We start from the raw sequence: 22,812 nt of genomic DNA, 5'->3' as shown, positions 1-22,812 counted from the left end.
ACAAGGCTAGAAAAATGAGGCCAGAATCACAGCCCTAAAATTAATTAGAATAACGGTCAAAACTAAATGCTATAACATTTATAAGAGTTTATGAGACTGATGCAAATATAAGTAAACTAACAATCTTTTAAGACAACTTTAAAAGTAAATTTAGTTTAGGGGCCCTGGGGTTGCTCAGTCTGTTAAGCATCCAAATTCAGCTCAGGTTAGTTTGTAGGTTTGAGCCCTGCATCTGGCTCTGCCTTCAGATCCTCTGTCTCCCTCTCTGTGCCCCTTTCCTGCTCATGTGCACACGCTCTCTCTGTCAAAAATAAATAAATGAATAAGTAAATAAACAAATTTGGATTATCAATTTGGTAATTTTTTCTCTTTCTTAGTAATTTAACTTTTCCATTTTCTTTCTGTAATTGAACAACTAATCACTCATCTTCATTTTAACTATTAACATGATTTTTGGGGCGCCTGGGTGGCTCAGTCGGTTGAGTGTCCGACTTCGGCTCAGGTCATGATCTCGCAGTTCGTGAGTTCAAGCCCTGCGTCAGGCTCTGTGCTGACAGCTCAGAACTTAGAACCTGCTTCAGATTCTGTGTCTCCCTCCCTCTCTGCCCCTCCCCCACTCGTGCTCTGTCTCTCTCTCTCTCATGCTCTCTCAAAAATAAATAAACATTAACTATTAACATGATTTTCATATACATGAAAAACAAATAGCCAAGAAAAATGCAAAATCCAAGATGGGAATGAGGTCTGTAAACTAGCAAGGAAGTTTTTGCTTGTTGGGTTTGGTCTTTTACTTTCATCTAATTATAATGGATGTATGAAATCACTTCCACTAAATTGCATTTATCACCTTTAAAAAAAATCCAGAAAAATGTATCAAAGCTTAGAAAAACTACAAATCAATATAGGTACCAATAAAAAAAATTCAATAGCCAAATCCCACTATATCAATTATCTATTGCCACATTAATGCTTTGTAACAAACACCCACAAAGCCTCATTGGCATCCGCAGACAATCTGTTAGTGTTCACAGAACTGCGGATGGGTTGTCGGTTCTGCTGACCTTGCCAGGCTCACGCAGGGGCCTGCGGGCTGGGTGAGGACTCTGATTCAGTTAGAGCTTCACTGAATACGTTTAACTGGGCTCGTTCTGCTTTCACTCTCCCGGAACCAGCAGGCTGGCTCGGAATGTCCTTCTCATGGCGACGGCAGCAACTCAATTGCAAAAACACCTTTGGGACTCTGCTTGCACCACGTTTCTAACATCCCGTTGACCAAAGCGAGTCACCGGAGCCCAAAGCTGGGACGTGGCGCCCTGCTCACAAGGAAAAGTGCTGGAAAGTAACATAGCAAAGGGGACAGATGCAGTGAGGAGGCCAAACATCCAGACGCTGGGACAATCCACCATACCCATTCTTAAGAATTTACCCAAGGAACTGTTTTAAAAGGATAAAAGAACAAAACCATGCTCAGGACTATTTATTAAACACAGATTATAATATGGAGAAATTAGAAATGTGCATCGCCATGAATAGATGCCTTGTTAAGCACATCAGGAAAGGATACAGGAAAATGATCATGTATACCGCTATTAAAATCAGTGTAGATCCTTTTCCTCTTTAAATGGAAAAATATCCACTACATGCAGCAGATGGGTGTTAGAGGAAGGAAGCAACTTTCAGAGTAAAATGAATGGTATGAACACATTTATGTAAAATGCATACATATTTCCACGTGTTGTATGCATATGAAATATCTCAAATAATGTCATCTGTAGTTGTCTCTGAACTGTTGAGTTTCAGATGCTTATTTCTTTCTCTGTATTATTTGAATTTTTTATAATGTGTAATTATTTTACAGAAGTAATAAAATAGTCAAAAAATAATAAGTAACTCATCTTTAAGGTTAAATACAGGGGAAAACAGATCTTTCTTCTCAATTTTATTCCTGATTCATTGTCGAGATTTAGATTGGAAGTCCTAATTTTTATCCACAAAAAAGAGAGTTAATATTCATTTAAAAACAAACTTTGGGGCACCTGAGTGGCTCAGATGGCTAAGCATCCAACTCTTGATTTCCACCAGGATTGTGGGATCGAGCCCCACACTGGGCTCAATGCTCAGCATGGAGCCTGCTTAAGATTCTCTCTCTCTCTCTCTCTCTCTCTCTCTCTCTCTCTCTCCCTCTGCCCCTGACCCCTGCTTGCTCTCTAAAATAAAATAAAATAAAATAAAATAAAATAAAATAAAATAAATTACTTTTTTATTAACTGGATAGAAAGTACAAGGATATGTGTTATTTATGCTTATACTCTTTTGTGTCTTAATTATTTCGTATTAAACATTTTTGAAAAATTTTTAAGCCAAACTTGTTTCACTATTCAATGTATTTTTATCACAAATGCAATTTTTTAACATTTTGTTCATATTTTTAGAAAGAAAGAGAGAGACAGAGACAGAGACAGAGCATGAATGGCAGAGGGGCAGAGACAGAAACACAGAATCTGAATCAGGCTCCAGGATCTGAGCTGTCAGCACAGAGTAGAACATGGAGCTCAAACTCACAAACTGCAAGACCATAACCTGAGCCGAAGCTGGACACAACCAACTGAGCCACCCAGGCGCCCCACAAATGCAATTTTTTTTATTAGTCTGAAACTTGATGTCCAATAAGGAAGATGTTTCAATTTGAAACTATTTTTAATAATATGCTGGAATCCTCTAAGAAATAATGACTCATTTAATAAAATAATCACTTACTGAATTCCTACTGTATATAATGTACTGTATCAAAGGCTATGGGAGGCTTTTTTATTTTTTTTTTTTTTTTAACGTTTATTTATTTTTGACACAGAGAGAGACAGAGCATGAATGGGGGAGGGTCAGAGAGAGGGAGACACAGAATTGAAACAGGCTCCAGGCTCTGAGCTGTCAGCACAGAGCCCGACGCGGGGCTCGAACTCACAGACCGCGAGATCATGACCCGAGCCGAAGTCGGCCGCCTAACCAACTGAGCCACCCAGGTGCCCCTATGGGAGGCTTTTTTAATGTACGTGACAAAGAATCTACTGTCAAAGAGACATAAGTTTCATATTCTGAAGAATCCTAAGTACAAAATGCTATGAAGAATTTCTAACTCTAAAATTACCCAAGTATCAAAGCTACATTTCATAAGAGGTTAGAGTGGGAGAGAGCCAAAGCATAAGAGACTCTTAAAAACTGAGAACAAACTGAGGGTTGATGGGGGGTGGGAGGGAGGGGAGGGTGGGGGATGGGTATTGAGGAGGGCACCTTTTGGGATGAGCACTGGGTGTTGTATGGAAACCAATCTGACAATAAATTTCATATATTGAAAAAAAAAAAGCTACATTTCATACAGAAGATCCATCTCATCTATTGGACACTCATGTTAGCATCGCTGGCCTGAAATGACTACACAGGTGTTCCAGGCCCATGCTTCTACCAACTTGAAACTTTGCTCCAAAATCTACGGACGGTCAATAGGCAACTTTATGCCCCAAAGGCTACAGGGCACCAAACAGAATGTATACTAAAGAAAAATAACAAAAAGAGTGGTATTAAGTTGTAAGCCTAGTATGGTGATCCAAAACTGGCCAATATCCCAACCTGACTATTCACCAAGACTACTTAAAGCTCCTGAGAATGGTTTGTCAAAAGAATTCAATGTATACAACTTGGCCTGAGCTTAGTGTGACTGTGCACACAAATTCAGCTGCCACATTTTCAACTCATTGCCCTCCACTTTCCACCAAAAATAGGGATTCCATCTGTATGTTAATAAGCACTGCAAGAACTTTGCAGCATTACCAAATACCAAATTGCAGCCAGATTTCCTAGTAGGATACCGAGTTGGTGATACATTCACTTTAGTTCTTGAATACTAAAAACCAATTGAAGGCAATATTTGCTGCCTTCCAACTGTTGTTACTCCAAACTCCTATAGTTCGTATTTTCAGTACAACTGCATTTAGACGTTGATTTACGTTTAAAGCATGTTCATTCATTACGTTCCTTCATTGATCATATATTCCTTAGACACAAGAAGAGTATCTATTAATTTTTGCAGCCCCAGAATCCATACCACATCGTCTAGTAATGTGCCAATAAATGGCTTCTAAATAAGTGAAAAAATTCTAATGCTATTTCTATTTCTAAGCAATAAAAATACATCCGATGAGATAAGATTAAAAGAGCACTGGACTTGGAGTACAGAGACATAGTAGACACTGTCAGCTACCAAAACATTTTGCAACGCTATCATCTTTTATAGCAAAATCTGCCACCAGGGATAGAGAGTAAAAGTTCCAGATATTTCCTTTGCCTGCCTCCCTTGTTACTGGGGTTAAAAATATAACCAAGTTCTAGCCAATGAGATATATGAAGAAATGTCTGGAGAATTATTTCTTGGAAAGATGTATCTCCTAACTAAAGAGAGGAAGAAAGAAAGAATGTAAGAGAAGAAGAAAAAAGAGAGAAAGGTGGACAAAATCAAGAAAGAAAGGGGAAGGGGGAGAGAGAGAAACAGAGAATGAGAGAAATAGACAGGAAAGGAGGACAGAGGAGAAAAAAAGAAAAGGCAGAGGGAAAGATGGAGAGAGAGAAAGAGGTCTCCTATTTTTCTCTTTCTGCCTTAGATTGATTCTGTTCTGTGAAGATGTGATGTTTGGCGCTCCTGTAATCATAGTGTGGCCTAGACAGAAAGGTCAAGAGAATCAGAGACATCAGTCTAGCTCCTTGAACTAACCCGGAGCCATTTGTTTCCAGTCTTCTTTTAATATAAGATTATTAAATGTCTTCTTTGTTTACACCACTATTAGCCAAATATACTGTCATATGTAGCCAAAGGCATACTATTTGACACAGAAGGTGTAGGTTTAAGTCCCAGCTCTGCCACTTACTGTCTACATAACCTTAGAAAAACTTCTTAATATCTCTGATTCTCTGTTTCTCTACCTATCATAACCTTACTGAACAGGGATGGTATAATGAATGGGGAACCACTGAGGACAGTAAACAGCTATAAAAATTAATTGCAAGTTGAAACTAAAGATATCCTCATATTTTTCAATGACTGTTGACAGATCATGTCCTCAAATCTCAAAATCAACAGGTAAAGAAAAGCATACCATAAAAACAAAATCAAAATCTGCTGACAAACAGAAGCAATTAAATTTCTTATATCTCTAGGTTATCTTTTTATCAAAAAGAACTCCCAAGCCTCATTTGACCAACTCCAAGAATTGTGCTTTTTTCCCCACAAAAATACTATAACATGAGTTTAAACAATATGAGTTTTAGTCTTCTTAAAATATGTTTAGGGGTGCCTGAGTGGCTCAGTTGGTTAAGTGTCCATCTCTTGGTCTCAGCTCAGGTCTCGATCTCAGGGTCATGAGTTCAAGCCCACATTAGGTTCTGCACTGGGCATGAAGCCTACTTAAAAAAAAAAAATAAATTACATATATATATATATATATGTATGTACATATATGTATACGTATATATAAAAAATATATATATGTATACATATGTATGTACATACATATATATATGTATATATGTTTAAAGTGGGCAAGAGACATTTTTCTGGAACATAATTATAGCAATATGGACTAATTACAGGATAAATCCAAAGGCTGTTTTTCCTATGACAGGTTGCACACTTACTGTAGATAATGGCTCAGTCACTTACAACAGCATATAATTACTCAGCATTTACAGCTAAGTACTCTATGTGCCTTTGCCAAATGAAACCATGCAAATACTAAAGAACAGACTTTAGAAGAGTAAATGGAGGAAAAGCATAAGTGTTTTACTTTCAGGTTGCCTAGTCTATGATTTAGGATGATTTGGTATTCTTAGTTGCACACATTTGTGTGGGTAAACTCCAGGCAGCTTCAATTCAAACAAGCAGAGGCGCAGCTCAACCTGCCCTAAGTGAGAGGCTTGTTAATCACAGCAGATAGTAGTAACTACTATTTTATCTACTAGACATATACACTTTCCTCTCTCCTTTTTCTGGCAACAAACTTTCCCCACTAGTCACAGGCTTAGGCCTCATAAACAAAATCAGTGAAGTGCAACACCCTCCTGACCCCAGTGTTTGGTAACGTGCATGTGACCCAAGAAGGGCCAATCAGAATCCTACTCTGGATTTACTATATGAATGTTAAGAAAAGTTCATCTCCATCAGAGAGAATCAGCTCAGCACACAGAACTGAGTAACTAGTTTCATTGTTTGGGGCAATCCTGGGATTGCCAATAACTGGCAGGTTGCCAATCCAAATGACTTCTGGCAAAAAAATCACTGGTTAACCCAAGGACGTGACTCAATTGTTCCTCCAGATGATAGCAAGCAAAAGGTGGGTGGTAAAGTAAGCTGTCGTCTGAATGCAGGTAGAATTTAGGAAAGACTTGGATTAGCTATACCATTAGAACACTGATTAACATAACAAGCAGAAACAGACAGTAATTGAGAGTAAAGGTTAGTCAATCCAAAGAAGAATCTAGAGCAGCACTATCCAACAGAAATATCACGTGAGACCCCTATGTAATTTTAAATTAGTAGATATATTTCAGAAAGTAAAATTAAAGGCGAAAATAATTTTAACAATATATTTTATTTAACCTAATATAGCCCAAATCTTACCATTTTAACATATAATTGATATTTGAAAATTATTAGTGAAATATTCTTTTTTTTAGTAATAAGTTTTGAAATCCCATGTCTATTTTAAACTTACAGCTTATCTCAATTCAGACTAACCATATTTCAAGTGCTCAAAGGCCACATGTGGCTAGTGGCTACTATATTGCATAGTAAGGTCTAGAGAATAAAATATCCTGGTTTATAATTTTAGGTGGCAGCTCCCTATTATCCCTTGGATCTGGGAATCAAGGTGATTTCCTCTAATCCAAAGACTCACTTACCAATATGATAAATAAAAATTCAATCTTTGATATATTTTTAAATGTTTATTTATTTATTTCGAGAGATGGAGGAGGGGCAGAGAGAGAGAGGGAGAGAGAGAATCCCAAGCAGGCTCCGCACTGTCAGTACAGAGTTTGACATGGTACCAGATCCCATGAACCGTGAGATCATGACCTGAGCCAAAATCAAGAGTCAGACGCTTTACCGACTGAGCCACCTAGGTGCCTCTCCATCTTTGATATTTTAAATGGCAAATTCAAAGATTACATGTGGGAGTGGTACACCCCCATATGTGCCAAGAGCAAAAACACAACCACGAGCCATCTATTCTGCACCTGCCCCCAGGTTGTTGGGCTCTCTCTTGGAGAAAAACCATATAATGCTGAGCGCTGGTATCATTACAAATTCAAGGCTTCAAACCGCAGCTGGAAACTCAGTATTACCTTTAAAAAAAATCCTGCCCCTGATCATTTCCCTTTGCCATTGTCCTCAAAAACTATTTCACACTTTTACCATTTTCCTTCAGTCCACTGCCTTTAAATACCACCTTCTTCTGTCATTCCTCTATGGGCAACTCCAATCTTCATAGAGGAATGAAAGCCTCCTTCATTTCCTGACACCTGTTTTCCTCCTTCAAACCTCAGGCTTCAACCTTTATCAATCTCTTTTGGCCTCTCATCTAAATCTAATTGCAGTCACCTCCCACCTTTGTCAGGGCTTTTTCTCTATCAATTACACCACCCCTTGCATATTCAACCTCTCTTCTCTGCTTCCTCTTTCTCTTCAGCATCTAAAGTTCAAACTTCTATTGTATTGAAATTATATAAAAGCAATTATTGCTGCTGCTTGCTTTCTCTGCATCCTTTTGTAGCAATCTAGCCTCCTTACTCCATTAAAACTGTCCTAAGATCATCAGATACCTCCTCCTGGAAAATCCAACACAGCATGTTCTATCTTTATGTTATTGTTTCTCAGCAACATTTGACCCAAGTTGAGCACATCTGGTATATTGAAAATCTTTCCACACCTGACTCCATGACACCAATAACTTCTAATTCTTCCTGTTCTGGTTTTTGACAATTTCTCTGCAGTTTTTTCCCCTTTGCCTATTATCTAAATGTTGTTCCTTCAGTATCAATCATCTACCTCTTTTGTTTTCCATGTGTGGTCCATGGACCAGTAGCATTGCCATCATCTGGGAGTTTGATGGAAATTCAGAATCTTGGACCTCATTCCAGACTTTCTGAATCAGAATCTGCATTTGAACAAGATTCCTAGGCACAACAGGCACATGAAACTTACTAAGGTCCCACAGGCACATCTGATCTCATGTGTTTAGATAAAGGGAAGATCATGAAAGAGAAGTAATCATAAAAGAACATGTTGGAGTTGAGGTTGAATTTGTCATGAGACTAAAAGGACAGGGAAGACCAGGATTCATGTAAATAAAAAGTGACAGGAAGCACAAAGCCCATTTATCTTCATAATTGATATGGAACCCTTTTATCCTGAAGCAGTAGTCTCCTGGCAGGGAACATAAGGAAGAGATAACTGTTTAAGGTTTCTTCAGCTGGTATGAGAATTCACCCAGACCTCTTGGTCTTTCTTCTTCAAATTTCTTTTTATTCACTGAACAGATATTTACTGAGCTCCTACTATATGTCAGATACTATTCCCAGTGCTGGCCATAGAGCAAAGAACAAAACACAAACATTTTTAGTAGAAATACTAATTTTCTCCCCTTAATGATTCATTTAGAACAAAGTCATCATGCAAGTTCAGTCCCTGTGTGATCAACCCCCTGTCAAGCTCCAAGGTTCAGTTAAGAATTACAAAATATCACTTGAAACACTTTAAGGCAAGACGTTATATTAGGAAAACTGACAAGTAAGCGTCTATAGGCCAAAAAGCCTGAATCCTTCATGTCCCACTGCTTCTACAAAGAGGCTCGCTGGAAGCTGAGCCCCTGGGCACCCCAGAAAGACTGATGCACTTGTTCGGTGTTTATACACACTGGACCATGATATCACAACAAAAAAGAACATCTCTGCCCTCCAGCAGGGGCAGGAGGTGAATGTCCATGAAGAATGGCAATCCACCACCATGCTTGAGAAACGTTTTCCAAGTACATTAATAGGTTTATCAGTGCATATAAAAACAATATGAAATATTCTGTTGTATCTCTTAGTTTATACAGATTTCATCTGTGGCACATTCCCCACTGCTCTAATAAACTATAGACTAATTAAAACCACCACCATAGTTCAACTACAATAATGCCCCATGAAAAATGAGTATGTGACACATGTCTACAACTGCGAAAGTAAGTCTATTAGAGTTCATTTATGAGCAGAAAAATATTGATAACAAAACACTAAGCCACAGAAAATTTACAGGGGAATTATAGATTAACTGCAGAAATGGAGCATTTCCCTGACACTTTCATAAAATGATGTTTGCCTCCAACCCCAAAGATCATGCCCTTCAATATGTTCGATAATTGTAAAAATTTCAACTGTAAGTCACCACACTTATCTCTTTGCATTTCTCTTTTTATATTGCATTTCAGTGCTGATAAAATAGGGAAGAAAAAAAAGTAGAGCTCTGATATCATGCCTCTTACCTTTTGATTTGATTTCAATCCCATTATCACGTATTTCCAGAAACATACAATAGTGCCAGATAGCTTTCTCTATCTTGGGTTGGTTTCCCTGTATATTAGCTGTCATTGTAAAATTATTGTGCCTCTTACATGCAGACTAAAATTCCAAACAATGGTTACTGACAAATTTCTCTGTAGTTCACTGATTCCTCAAAGAAAATGGATTTTCTACCCAGCTAAAATTAATTACCGTTGTTATAGAAATTGGAATGCATCTGTCAGCTTGAACAGAAAACATTGTGTGCTTTGCTTTCCTTTTCATCGTATCAGTAATACATTCTCCAAAATCAATTAGTATCCTATAATCTTCCTAAAGAAATGACTACCCAGGGGTGCCTGGGTGGCTCAGTTGGTTGAGCGTCCGGCTCTTGATTTCGGCTCAGGTCATGATTCCACGGTTCGTGAGGTCGAGCCCCACGTGGGGGCCCAAGCTGACAGGGCAGAACCTGCTTGGGATTCTCTCTGCCCCTCCCCGGCTCACATTTCTCTCTCTCTCTGTCTCTCTCTCTCTCTCTCAAAATAAATAAACTTAAAAATAAAAATAAATAGCTACCCACTACACATGCTCACTATGGAAAAGTCACTGGGTTTGTGTATCCCTCACCCACAAGAATCTCATGAGACTATGGAGACACAGGTTTGGGGAACAGGAAAAGGCTTCAATGAATATGTTATCACCTCTGGTCTGCCTCAAGAATATGTCGGATCTAGGAAAATGACACTGTGCGATACCAGGCGCCCAAGATGCAGAGTGTCAGAGTGTTTAAGTTACCACCTCTGCCTAACGAGCTACCAAAACGGTAGCTCACAACAGCAGCCATGTATTACACCTTACACACGTACAGGTCGTCCAGGCAGTTAGCCAACTTGAACCCATCTCTGTGTCTGCAGTCAGCTGGCAGGCTGCTTGTGCTTGAAGCTTGTGCTTTAGCAGTGGCTCTAGCAGGACAACTTGGAGGTGTCAACTCTCCTGCCTGTGGTTTTACCTATCGGTAAGCTGGCCTGGGCTTACTCTTAGGGCGGTAGCAAGGAGAGAACCGAAGCATGCAAAACCCTTTAGTGACTAGGCTTGGAATGGACATCCTGCCAGGTCCACTGCATGCCATTAGCCAGAGCAAGTGACCAGTCAGCCCCGATTCAAGGTGTAGGAAAGTGAATTCTACCTTTGATGAGAAGATTTTATTATTTAAATTCATGTTAGTTAACATACAGTGTAATACTGACTTCAGGAGTGGAATTGAGTGATTGATCACTTACATATAACACTCAGTGTTCATCCCAAGTGCCTTCGTTAATGCTCATCACCCATTTAGCCTATCTCCCACCCACCCCTTCCATCAACCCTCAGTTTATTCTCTATATTTAAGAGTCCCTTAGGGTTTTCTGATGAGAAGATTTTAAAATCACATTGCAAAGGGCTTAAATAGAGGGGTAGAACATTATTAAAGTATTTAATCAGTCAGTCTAACATTCATAGGAAATCCCTGGATAGCCTTCTTGGGTATTAACACTTCTACCTGGCACGTCCTTGGGATCATGTTCTTGCTGAGACTTTCTCTTACCGTGGCCTCATCTTGCAGATGCGGTTACACCCCAAAGGGCAAAGGTAGAAAAAAAGATAGCTCAAGAGGAGAAGATGAAGATGCTGCCAGTGTCTACAGGACTTCGTTGTCTCTCAACTCCCACCAACACATCCAAAACCCTTGCTATGGCTTCTTGGTGGGGGAGTAAATTGCCTCGCCCCTTGACTTTGGGAGATCCACATGCCTTGCTCTGGCCAATGACATGTGCCACCAGCAAAGATTTAAAATGTGTTTCTACAATGCTTATATTATTGCATTTAGAACTTGGCCACAAGAAAAACACCCTGAGTAGACACTGTCTTTCAGCATGGAGCAAACCAGCCCAGACAATCCACAGGTGCGTGATATAAAAACAAATGCTTACCGTCGTATGTAGGTGAAATTGGGTGGCTGTTATACAGCAAACATTAAATGAATTATTGATAAACTGAATTAAAAGAGTAAACAAAAAGACAAGGAGAAGACTGGGAATTCTGAAGGCAGGAAACCAGCAAAGACGTGATGGAATCACTGTCTTAAATCAGGTTTATTCAACACATGAATTTTGTGAAGAGAAATCATGCAGAAAGAGTCCTTCCTTACTGAGCATTACATTCATTGATCCAAGAACATCTTTTCTACCGTGTGTATGCGTGCGTGCATGTGTGTGTGTGCAAATATACTGCTTAATAGCAGGTGCTGGGGGCGCCTGGGTGGCGCAGTCGGTTAAGCGTCCGACTTCAGCCAGGTCACGATCTCGCGGTCCGTGAGTTCGAGCCCCGCGTCAGGCTCTGGGCTGATGGCTCGGAGCCTGGAGCCTGTTTCTGATTCTGTGTCTCCCTCTCTCTCTGCCCCTCCCCTGTTCATGCTCTGTCTCTCTCTGTCCCAAAAATAAATAAAAAACGTTGAAAAAAAAAAATTTAAAAAAAAATAAATAAAATAAATAAAATAAAATAAAATAAAAAAAAAATAGCAGGTGCTGGCTGTGGCTACTCATTGGGCCAGAACTTTGCATTATTTTTGTAAGTATAAGAGGATACACTGGTATTTGTTCAAGAACTATCCCACCTTCTGCCATCTGTGAAATGGGGATTAACATGCTAAGATGCTTCACAGAGTTCTGTTTTCTGGGGCTTTTTTTTGCCCAAGAATAATGTAAAAATAATTGAACACATTTAAGAAATACAAAGTGATATAAACACTAAATAATAATCACTTGTGAGAATGGAAATGAGAATTGCTTTGCCAAGAATCTTATGTAATATTACAGCTCCATTATTTGTGGGGAACATCTAATGGGAATCTTCATTAAAATTTCTAATTTTCTACTGTCTGACTCTTCACCGGATCAAAACTATTAGCAAATCCACATCAACCATCCGTCACGAAACACAATGTTGCTCAGGGCAGCTAGCTTAATTTCCTTTTGGGATACAGATGACCAGGGTGGTCAGAAGTCACACAGCCATTGCAGAAAGATGTGGTACTTCCATTTAGAGAGGAAAACAATCGTTCCCCCTGGCAGATAAAGCTTCACAAGGATACTAGGCGGGGACCTCTAGTTAGTTGGGTGAAAGGCTAGCTGATATAATATTTGTACTACTACCATTCCAAAGACTCATTGCTGATTTCCTTATGCACACTAAAAATAATAGCAATAGCTACTACCTATTGAACAACTACTATGTGCCAAGAACGTTATATTATCTTATCCCCAATACTTATTATGTATAGTTCTTTATATATAATAGAAGCTAATGAATACTTAATGAACGAATGAATATTCCTTCTTATAGATAAGAAAAATGGCACTTAAAGAATTTAAATAACTTGCATAGCACATGACAGAAGCAGAATTGAAAGAAACTTTTTGACTCCAAAGCCTGGTCTAGGACACCTGGTACATTCAAGGACATTTTACTCCTTCTCCAGTGTAGACACAAAGAACAGAATATAAATTAACAGAATCCTTGCTCTTTAGTCATTTCTGATCTAAACCAAGGCGAAGTTATCTGGTACAACCTGAGTCCAGCTGGGTCCAGCCATCCCGTACGAGGTAAGATGGAGGGTCATGGACCAGATCAGGGTGACTTTCTCTACTCCCCTCTCTGATTCCCACAAGGCTGCGCCCTCTGGAAATCAGTTTGAAGTAAGTATCTTGGCATTTCCAAGCAGAGCGTCCACCCAGTAGGGCCTCACCCCTTCCCTAGTTCTCTCATTGATCAACTACCCTATGAGCACCCTGACCTGCCCTTGTGCCTCTTGTTCTACAAAGACTCACCGTGTTACCCAGCTCCAGGAAAACACATGGGCAAACTGGGGCTTCCTGGGACCCTTCTTCTATTTTCCTCTTGTCTCTCTGGCTACCCCACATCCCACTTAACTCACCATGTTTCTCCCCAGTGTTTGCTATGGTATCATGAGCATAAAATTTGAAGCCAGAAATCCCAGCTCTGTCATTTCCTAACTGACTTTAAGAATGTCTCGGGGCACCTGGGTGGCTCAGTCGGTTGAGCGGCCGACTTTGGCTCAGGTCATGATCTCGCCGTCCGTGGGTTCAAGCCCCGCGTTGGGCTCTGTGCTGACGGCTCGGAGCCTGGAGCCTGTTTCGGATTCTGTGTCTCCCTCTCTCTGACCCTCCCCTGTTCATGCTCTGTCTCTCCCTGTCTCAAAAATAAATAAAACGTTAAAAAAATTTTTTTTAAAAAGAATGTCTCATAATCATCCTAAGCCTTGGCTTTCTCAGCTATAAAGTGGAGACGAATCTAAGCAGGGAAAAAAAAAAAAGTGCTTTAAGGCAGGCCTTTCAAATCTCACCGAAAGTATCGTTAATCCAGGTACTTCAGACAGAATATCATGACCAACTGGGATGAAGGAGAGTGATTTTAGATGAGGAAGCTTTCTCTATGACCCTAAGATCATACTGCCTAGAAGACTACCTGATTCCCCCTTTACATTAGCCCCGAATCATAGCTCTTAAAAGAGGTAGACGCAACAATAACTTGGTGAGGGCAAGAATTTTTGTTTGGTTTACTGAGATCTTCTAAGGACCTGACACATAGTTGGTGCTCAGTAAATATTTGTTGAATGAATAGAGAAGTTGCCATAAATGACCCAACCCAAAGCAATCCCACCCAATTGGGAAGTAATCAGCCTAGTGGTTTAAAAAAGCAGTGATTTAGGGGTCTGATGGGTTTGAGTTCCACTTCTGGCTCTGCAACTATGTGAACTTGAGTTTAGCAGAGGCTGAACTTTCCTAGGCCTGAGTTTCATCCTCTGGAAATGAAAATAATAGTAGCATCTACTTTCTTAGGGCTGTTTGAAGGATTAAATGACACAAAACATGGGAAACATTTAACACAGTGCGTGGCATGCAGACTGATTGCCAGGAGAAGAAAATCTAAGAGTATTGGCAGAGGGTGGCCATGTGAGTCAGAGGTCTTTTGGTTTGTGGAATTCATTGTGTTCTCTTTATAGGTATAAGTGACAGCAATTCATTCATTCACTCAGCAAATACGTTTCAGGCATTTTCTATGCGTGTGCCAGACATTGATTTGGGCACAGGAGATGCTTCAGTGAACAAAACAAAGAAGCCTACCACCAGAAAGCTTACCTTCTGGCAGGAACAAATATTTAAGCAACAGATGAAGCAAATAAATAAATTATAAGGTAATTATAAGGTATGTTGGAAGGGGACTAATGTCTTGGAAACTTAAAAGTAGAACAAGGTGAGTGTGATCAGTAGTGTGGAGATGGTAAGAATATAGTATTTAAATACTTATTTAGAAATAGAATGATTTCTTTCTTTTTTTTTTTTTTTTTTTTTGAAAGAGAGAGTGAGGAAGAGAAAGAGAGAGAGAGAATCCCAGGCAGGCTCCATGCTCAGCGCTCGGCACAGAGCCCGATGCAAGGGCTCCATCCCATGACCCCAGGATCATGATCCAAGCCAAAATCAAGAGAAGGATGCTGAACCAAACAAGCCACCCGGGAACCCCTAGAATGATTCTTGAGAAGGTAACATTTGAGCAAAGACTTGAAGGAGGTGAAACAATTGGTCATGTAGGTATCTGGGAGAAGAGCACTAAAGGCAAATGGAACAGCCACTGCAAAGGCCCTGTGGAGAGATAGGACAGGTGCATTTATGGGTCTGAAAAGAGATCATTGGGGCTGGAGTAGAGTGAGCAGAGATAGGTGCAAATGATTTAGAGGATGGTAAGTCACTGTAAGGACTTCAATACTTATTTTAAGTAGTACAGGTAAAATAGGACGGGTTTGAAGAGAGGTTTCATTTGACATAGCCTGGGTTTTAAAAGAGCTATTCTGGCTGCTGGGTCAAGAACACGTTGTAGGGAAGCAAGTCCACAAACAGGGACACATTAAAGAAGTTTTTTTAAACCACTAAAAATGTGATGTAGACAGGAGGTGATGGTGACATGGACCAGGGTAGCAGGGACCTGAGAAATGGCAAGAAACAGATTCCAGATAATATCTTAAGGTGATTACAACGGGTAGAAGTCAGAGGCTTGCTGTGCTCATCCCCTTTTATTTCCAGCTGCCGTCACGCCCAATCAGTAAAGATAAATAGGATTAGTTTCACAATATTATAGTGGGTGGGCCTTGCCCTGTTCAAAGAAGCATTGCCTCCACTGCTGATTTTTATTCAGAATTAGCAATCTATAAAACTTGGCCTGTCTGCTAACATCACAAAAAGATAGCCATTATGTGCTGCCTCGTGAAGGTACATACTACCCTTGAAGAGTGTGTGCTCTTGTGAACTTGGTTCAAGTCAAGTCTCCAGTTCTAACCACTAGTTTCTAGGCAATATAGAGGATACAAAAACACGTTAAATGATACCACTTGCAAACAGCAAAATACAAATGCATAAAACTCTGTAAGACAAATGATCTATTTCTTTAACAGGTAAATTCCAAGGGGAACAGAGAGGAAAAACGACTGCCTCCTTTAGACTGAAAACGTCTTAAGAGCTTTATCTTCCAGGGGCGCTTGGGTAGCTCAGTTGGTTAAGCATCCAACTCTTGATTTCAGCTCAGATCATGATCTCTCAGTTTGTGAGTTCAAGCCCTGCCTCTGCTTTGGGTTCTCTCTCTGCCCCTCCCCTACTCAGGCTCTCTTTCTCTCTCCAAATAAATAAATAAACTAAAAAAAAAAAAAAAAAAAAAAAAAGGCTTTATCTTCCAAATGTGTTGACCTTATTTGGATCCTGTTTTTTTAATAAATCCATATTTTAAAAAATTTGAGATATTTGGGGAAATTTTACCACCAATTCAATATTTGATAATATTAACGCCTTACTGTTAATACTTTAAGGTGTGAAAATGGATCATGGTTTATGTTTTTAAAAGAAAAAGAGAGTATCTTTGTCTTTTAGAGTAGGAGTTGACAAACATTTTCCATAAAGGGTCAGATAGTACATATTTTAAGCTTGTGGATCATACAGTCTGTCAACAACTACCATTATAGTACAAAAGCAACCATCCACAATAAGTAAATAAGTAGGCAATCACTGTTGTTCAGGAAGAAAATCTTTTCCTCTACCCTCTTAGATTCACTTGTTGGGGGGCCTGTGAAGTTAACTGATTGAAAAGTGGATTAGGAAAGACAGGTTTTTACTCATGTACATACATAAGACTTTACGTATATAAGAGGTGTGAGAATTTGGGACTTATGTATCACCTTAATAAGGGAAAAGGAGGGGGGAAAGGACACTTATGGGAAACGAAATGACATTTAGGAAAGATAAATGGGCCCTTAGGAAAATAGGTAACAGACATGATAGCTTTGTGACAATGTCTGTTTAGATGTGGTTCCAACTTTTTTGTGATAAGAGCCAATCTTTCATAGTCCTGATTTCTTTCGGGAGACTCTGCTCTTAGGCAGATAAGGGAGTTGACAGAAGAAAAGCCTATTCTTAAATTAATTCAACTCAAAATAATTTTTATGCCCCATGGCATATTCTGGGCCCCTTCACTGTGTTCCAATTACACTTTATTTGTAAAACAGGGGTGCCTGGGTGGCTTGGGGGTCGGTTAAGCATCCGACTTGGGCTCGGGTCATGATCTCACTGTTGGTGGGTTTGAGACCCACAGCCGGCTCTGTGCTGACAGCTCAGAACCTGGAGCCTGCTTCAGATTCTGTGTCTCCCTCTCTCTCTGCCCATTCCCCACTCACACTCTGTCTCTCTCCCTCTCAAAAATAAATAATAAACATTAAAAAAATTATTACAAAAATAAACTTTATTTGTAAAACAGACAGGGGTTATCATTCGCTACCACTATGTTAGACACACATATCAGAATATTAATAAATGAAATAATATGATGTATGAAATCTGTTTCAAAATAATCAAGTAGGAGGAGGGGAAGTGAATGGGCATTTAGGTAAAACAAGACTGCCCATCAATGGATAACTACTGATGAATACATGGGGGGTTATTATACTTCTCTACATATTTTTAAATGTTTGCTATTTCCCATGATAAAATTAAAAAAAAAAAAAGCAAAACAAAAGCAAGCAAAATAAAACACAACACTACTTAAGATTTTGAATTAATCGCTATTATTGAACACATTATATTCCATAGAACAGTGCTAACCACTTTATATGTACTAACTCAGTTAATTCTCACAACAACCTTAAGAAGTAGGCACCATTATTATCCCCATTTTACAGATGAGGAGCATGAGATACAAAAAGGTGAACTAAATCGTCAAAGTCACAGAGCTCATAAAAGGTCAGAACCAGCATCTGACCCAGGCAGGCTGGCTCCACAGCCCATCCTCCCCTCTGTTCTCTGTTAACAATGACTCTTTTCTAGTTAATATGCTGCTCCAGTAATGTCTAGTCTGGGAGGATTACCTCCTGGATCTTTGCATTCTACATTATTATTCATTCATCTTTCTGAACTGCAATATGATAACTAAGCTTACTTATTAAAATAATTTAAATCCTTCTGTATCTGAAGGCATTTTTTATCAACCCTTTCCCCCTTGCTTTCATCCAAAACACAACAATGAAAAAACCTTCTTGAGGAGAAAAAAGACCCAATGGCTTGTATAAAACATGAGCATTTGAGACCTGTTAATCTCAAGTATACAATTTTAACCAAGCAGGCATAGATTCAGGTCAGGAGCCAGTACCTTCAACCATCACTGTGTACAAAGGATTTCACATCAGCAGTATTAGCATAATCTTTAAATAGACATCAAAAAACAAAACCCAGGCTACAAGGAACCTTGAGAGGTCATCTAATCCCCCTTGCTGCTAGGAAGGGGTGGGCCTGAGCCAGTGAAGGGAGGCCACCTTTCATCTCTTCACAAGGAATTTCATAAGCTTCTTTGTTAACGTTTCTATGCTTCAAACCGCTTGTTTTAGGGAAAATTCCTCAAGTCTGGATGTGGTGTTTTTTACCTTGACAAAGCTTTTCTCCATTTAAAAACAGGTCCAAGGATGACACTATAATAACAGTCATAATAAATAAATATAGATCTAAAATATAAGAATAATCATAAAATCCAAAAGCAACCAAATTTTCTGGATGTAGCAACAAAGCGCATGGAGAATTCCTTAATAAGGAATACCTGTCTCTTAATTAATAGCCCTTTTTATACAGAGGATTACACTTAGTATATTCACCAACCTGAGGCTCAAAATCACTGCTGCACAGGTAGTATTACTGATTCCATTCACAGATGAGAAAACTGAGGCCCTGGGACAGTGGTTTAAATCTAGTTCTACTGAGTCCAAATCTCCTATTCTGCCCACAACACCACTCTGGAAAGCAAGATCTTCAGGTGGGTTGTTCACCACTGGGCCATCGTTAACGGAGCTTGGCTAGGGTAGAATTAAGCAGTGAAAGGAAAATTCTCATGTGCTGTTTGCTGAAGTTAGGCCACACCAAAATGGCAACACATATTTCAGTTACTTTGAGGTTATAAAATATTATTAGCCAGTGGTGAGGAGTGTGGAGAATGGGCTGACTTACATTCTTCCACACCGCTTTAATTTTTAAAAATAAGCATATATCACACACCATCTGTGGCATATGAAAAATATGCCATCAGTGGTTTTGTCTATAAGTTCATAGGTCCTTCCCTTAAGACACTATGATGAATTTAAAAATTCTAAATAAAGACATACAAATATTACACCTAGAAAGAGTAGAATATTCACACCTAGAGAAGGATCGTTTTGATTTTCAAGTTGGGGGTTGGTTATCAGACTTTAAACATTTTAATGTAATCTGCCAACACCTGCAAAAACCAAACAGGTCTTATCTTTGTTCTTTTCCAAATAAACAAAAGGAGCCACTCTTTAAACTTTGAATTGGACCTTCTCCCAACTCAAAACCAGGTCCAAAAGAGTTATCTCTACCCCTTTCTATATGATTTCCCTTAGTAGGGCTTCAACCCTTGCTCTTTGAGTAAGTGGTGTATTCTTGAGATTAAGAAGCTGCTCTTTGGGGTCAGAAAATATTCATGAGCCCCTCCTTTGCCACCCTTTGTGTGACTTTGCACCAGCTTTTTAACTTCACTGAATTTCAAATTCCTTATCCATAAAATGAGGACAACAATATTACCAAAATTACATCATTCTTATGAGGAGTACATGAGAAGACATTTAAAAAGTCACCTGAAATAACACCTGGCATATAAGCATCAGCAGGTGTACTGAAATCCAGTTTTCTATGGTTACACTGCAAAATGTCTGGATACTTCACTGATGCAGAAAGAGTAGCTGGCTAAACATTTCAGAGAATGTGCTTCCTTGAAGAGTTAGAGCAGGAGCTGTAAAAATACTTCCCATTGGCCAAATCTGCCCCCTCTCTCTGTCTCACCCACTGTTTTATGCATTGTCTATGCATTGCATAGACACCCACTCTTTTATGCATTGTCTATGGCTGCCTTTGAACTATAAGGGGAAAGCTGAGAAGTTGTAACTGAGACCATATAACCCACAAAACCAAAAAGGGCTGATTTGCTATCCAGCCCTTTACAGAAAAAATTGGCTGAACCCTGAGTTAAAGGCATTTTTTTCAAGACAACACATTTATTTGGTCTCTTACAGTTCAAGATAGCATTTCTTGTAAGCAATCCTAAAGAAACTACCAAGATAGCCATGACCCTTTCTATTTGATCCCAAACATCAAAGCTGAGTCTCAAGTAACTAACCAGAGAAAAAACCTGACGGTTTTAATTAATTATAGCTATGAGGTCCATCCCCGTACTTACCCTTAATGGGCATCTCTTACTTTAATAACAACTCTTTTGGTTTTCTAAGACTAAGCCTGCATGGCTCTTCCTTACTACCTTCCTAAAACAGAGAAATTTTTAGTCACTGCTGGCACTAAAATGTTTCTGTTTGTGTTGGTGGGCGTGTTTGTGTGTGCACACGTATGTGTGACATCTATGTGTCCCATACAGTTTGCTGTATTCTGGGAATACAACTTTTTTTTTTTTTTTTTGGCAGGGGTGGGAGAGATCAAATTTTTGTTCCAAATATTGGTGAGATTTCTTTTTCCAGAAAGCTTATATCCTAACAGATTTGTTAAAAGCCCAGAAAATATATCATTAAAAGGAGATCATTTCTGGGGCGCCTGGGTGGCTCAGTCGGTTGGGCGGCCGACTTTGGCTCAGGTCATGATCTCGCAGTCCGTGAGTTCAAGCCCCGCGTCGGGCTCTGTGCTGACAGCTCAGAGCCTGGAGCCTGTTTCGGATTCTGTGTCTCCTTCTCGCTGACCCTCCCTTGTTCATGCTCTGTCTCTCTCTGTCTCAAAAATAAATAAAATGTTAAAAAAAAAAAATTTAAAAAAGGAGATCATTTCTGGTGGCGACAAGAGATTTGAAACAACACCACCACCACAACCAGGCTCCGGGATGGAGGCGGATTAAGGGGGCTACTTTCGACTGGGTGGCTAGGGAAGACCTCTCCCAAGAAGAGGTATTTGCACTGAAACCTGAATAACAAGAGGAAGGCAATTTGCACAAAATAAAAAATAATATTCCAGGACAAGGGAAGAGTAAGCATAAAGGCGGAAGTGAGCTTTGTGCATTTGAGGAAGAAAAAGAACACCAATGTGGCTTGAATGCGAGTAGTATGAGATGAGATTGGAGACGGAGGTCAGGGCCAGACCATGTAGGGACTCACACGCCTCAGTAAGGTGTTTGAACGGCATCCTACATCCAGTGGGAAGCCATGGGAAGCTTCTCAGCAGAGAAATGACATGATCTGATCTATATCATATAAAGATCAATTTGGCAGCTTTGACAAGAGTGAATGGTGTTCGGAAAGCATTGGAGAGCAGAAGCAGGAAGACCAAAAAGTTGGCTCTTGTACTAACTAGTTCGGGGGAGAGGTGACGGTAGTGAAAAGCAGTGACTACTCGGGGTATATTTGGGGGATATAATCAGCTGGAATTGCTGAAGGACTGATATGGGAAAGCAAAAGGGGTGGAATCAAGGATGACACTTACTAGTCTCATGGTCTGAGCAGCCAGGTGATTGGTAGAGCAATTTTCTGAGATTCACTCATTCGTTCACTCGGCGTTTACTGAGGACCTACTTTGTGCCAGGTACTCTTCTAGGCACCAGGAACTCTAGCGATAAAATAAGCAGCAAAAATTCCTACTCTAGTGAAATTTGTATTCTGGGAGGGAAGAGAGAATACAGAAGATTAAGGCAGAAGCAAAGAATCTGGAGGGAACCATTTACCAGATCCTGTGGATTCTGTCTCCTAAGTATCTCTTGTAGTAGTTCAGGTTGAAATGGATGATGGCTGCATTAAAGTCACAATTACCTTGTTAAATTAATTAAATGAAAAGGATATTAGACTGAGGTGACTCCAATATCATGGCAGCTGATGTAAACAAACCAAAATCTAAGGCTGACTATGCCTCAAGGTTATTAAATAGAAACCTAAGGACAACCAAACACAGACAGCCAACTAGGATTTAAACTACAGCCAATCAATAATTTCCTTACTCTGCTTCTGCCTTTTCTCTACGAAGTCTCTCCCTGAGCTCTTGGTGGAACGCTCCTAACCATTTCTGGTTTAGTACTGGCCAATCCAAATCAGTAAATTTTCAGACAAACTGAAAATTTTTAGTATATCTCATTTCATCTTTTAATGAGGAGTAGACTTGAGAGATATTGGTGAGGGGAAGTCTTTCTAATAGGCAGAGCTGCAAACAATGCAACTGGCCATCCACTTTTTGTACAAAAGAGGCCCGAGAAGTGAGAACATACAAAGATTCTTAGAGAGTAGACAAAGGTCTGGACTTTAGTCAGGAGTCTGGAAAGAATAAGATAGAAAGATAAGAGATAAGAATATGGGGGGGGGGGGGGGGGCGCACCTGGGTGGCTCAGTCGGTTAAGTGGCCGACTTGGGCTCAGGTCATGATCTCACAGTTCGTGAGTTTGAGTCCTGCATCAGGCTCTGTGCTGACAGTTCAGAGCATGGACCCTGCTTCAGATTCTGTGTCCCCCTCTCTCCTGCCTCTCCCCTGCTCATTCTCTCTCTCTCTCTCTCTCTCTCTCTCTGTCAAAAATAAATAAATATTTAAAAAATTTAAAAAAAAAGAATATCTGGGGCAGAGTCAGGCAGGTGGACATACGGACACTTAGTTG

The sequence above is a fragment of the Panthera pardus genome, unplaced genomic scaffold, assembly GCF_024362965.1.
Source record: "Panthera pardus isolate Hobbes unplaced genomic scaffold, ASM2436296v1 HiC_scaffold_16, whole genome shotgun sequence".
NCBI classification, from domain to species: domain Eukaryota; kingdom Metazoa; phylum Chordata; class Mammalia; order Carnivora; family Felidae; genus Panthera; species Panthera pardus.
The sequence above is the reverse complement of the archived record's forward strand: the minus strand, read 5'-3'. Positions refer to the sequence as shown.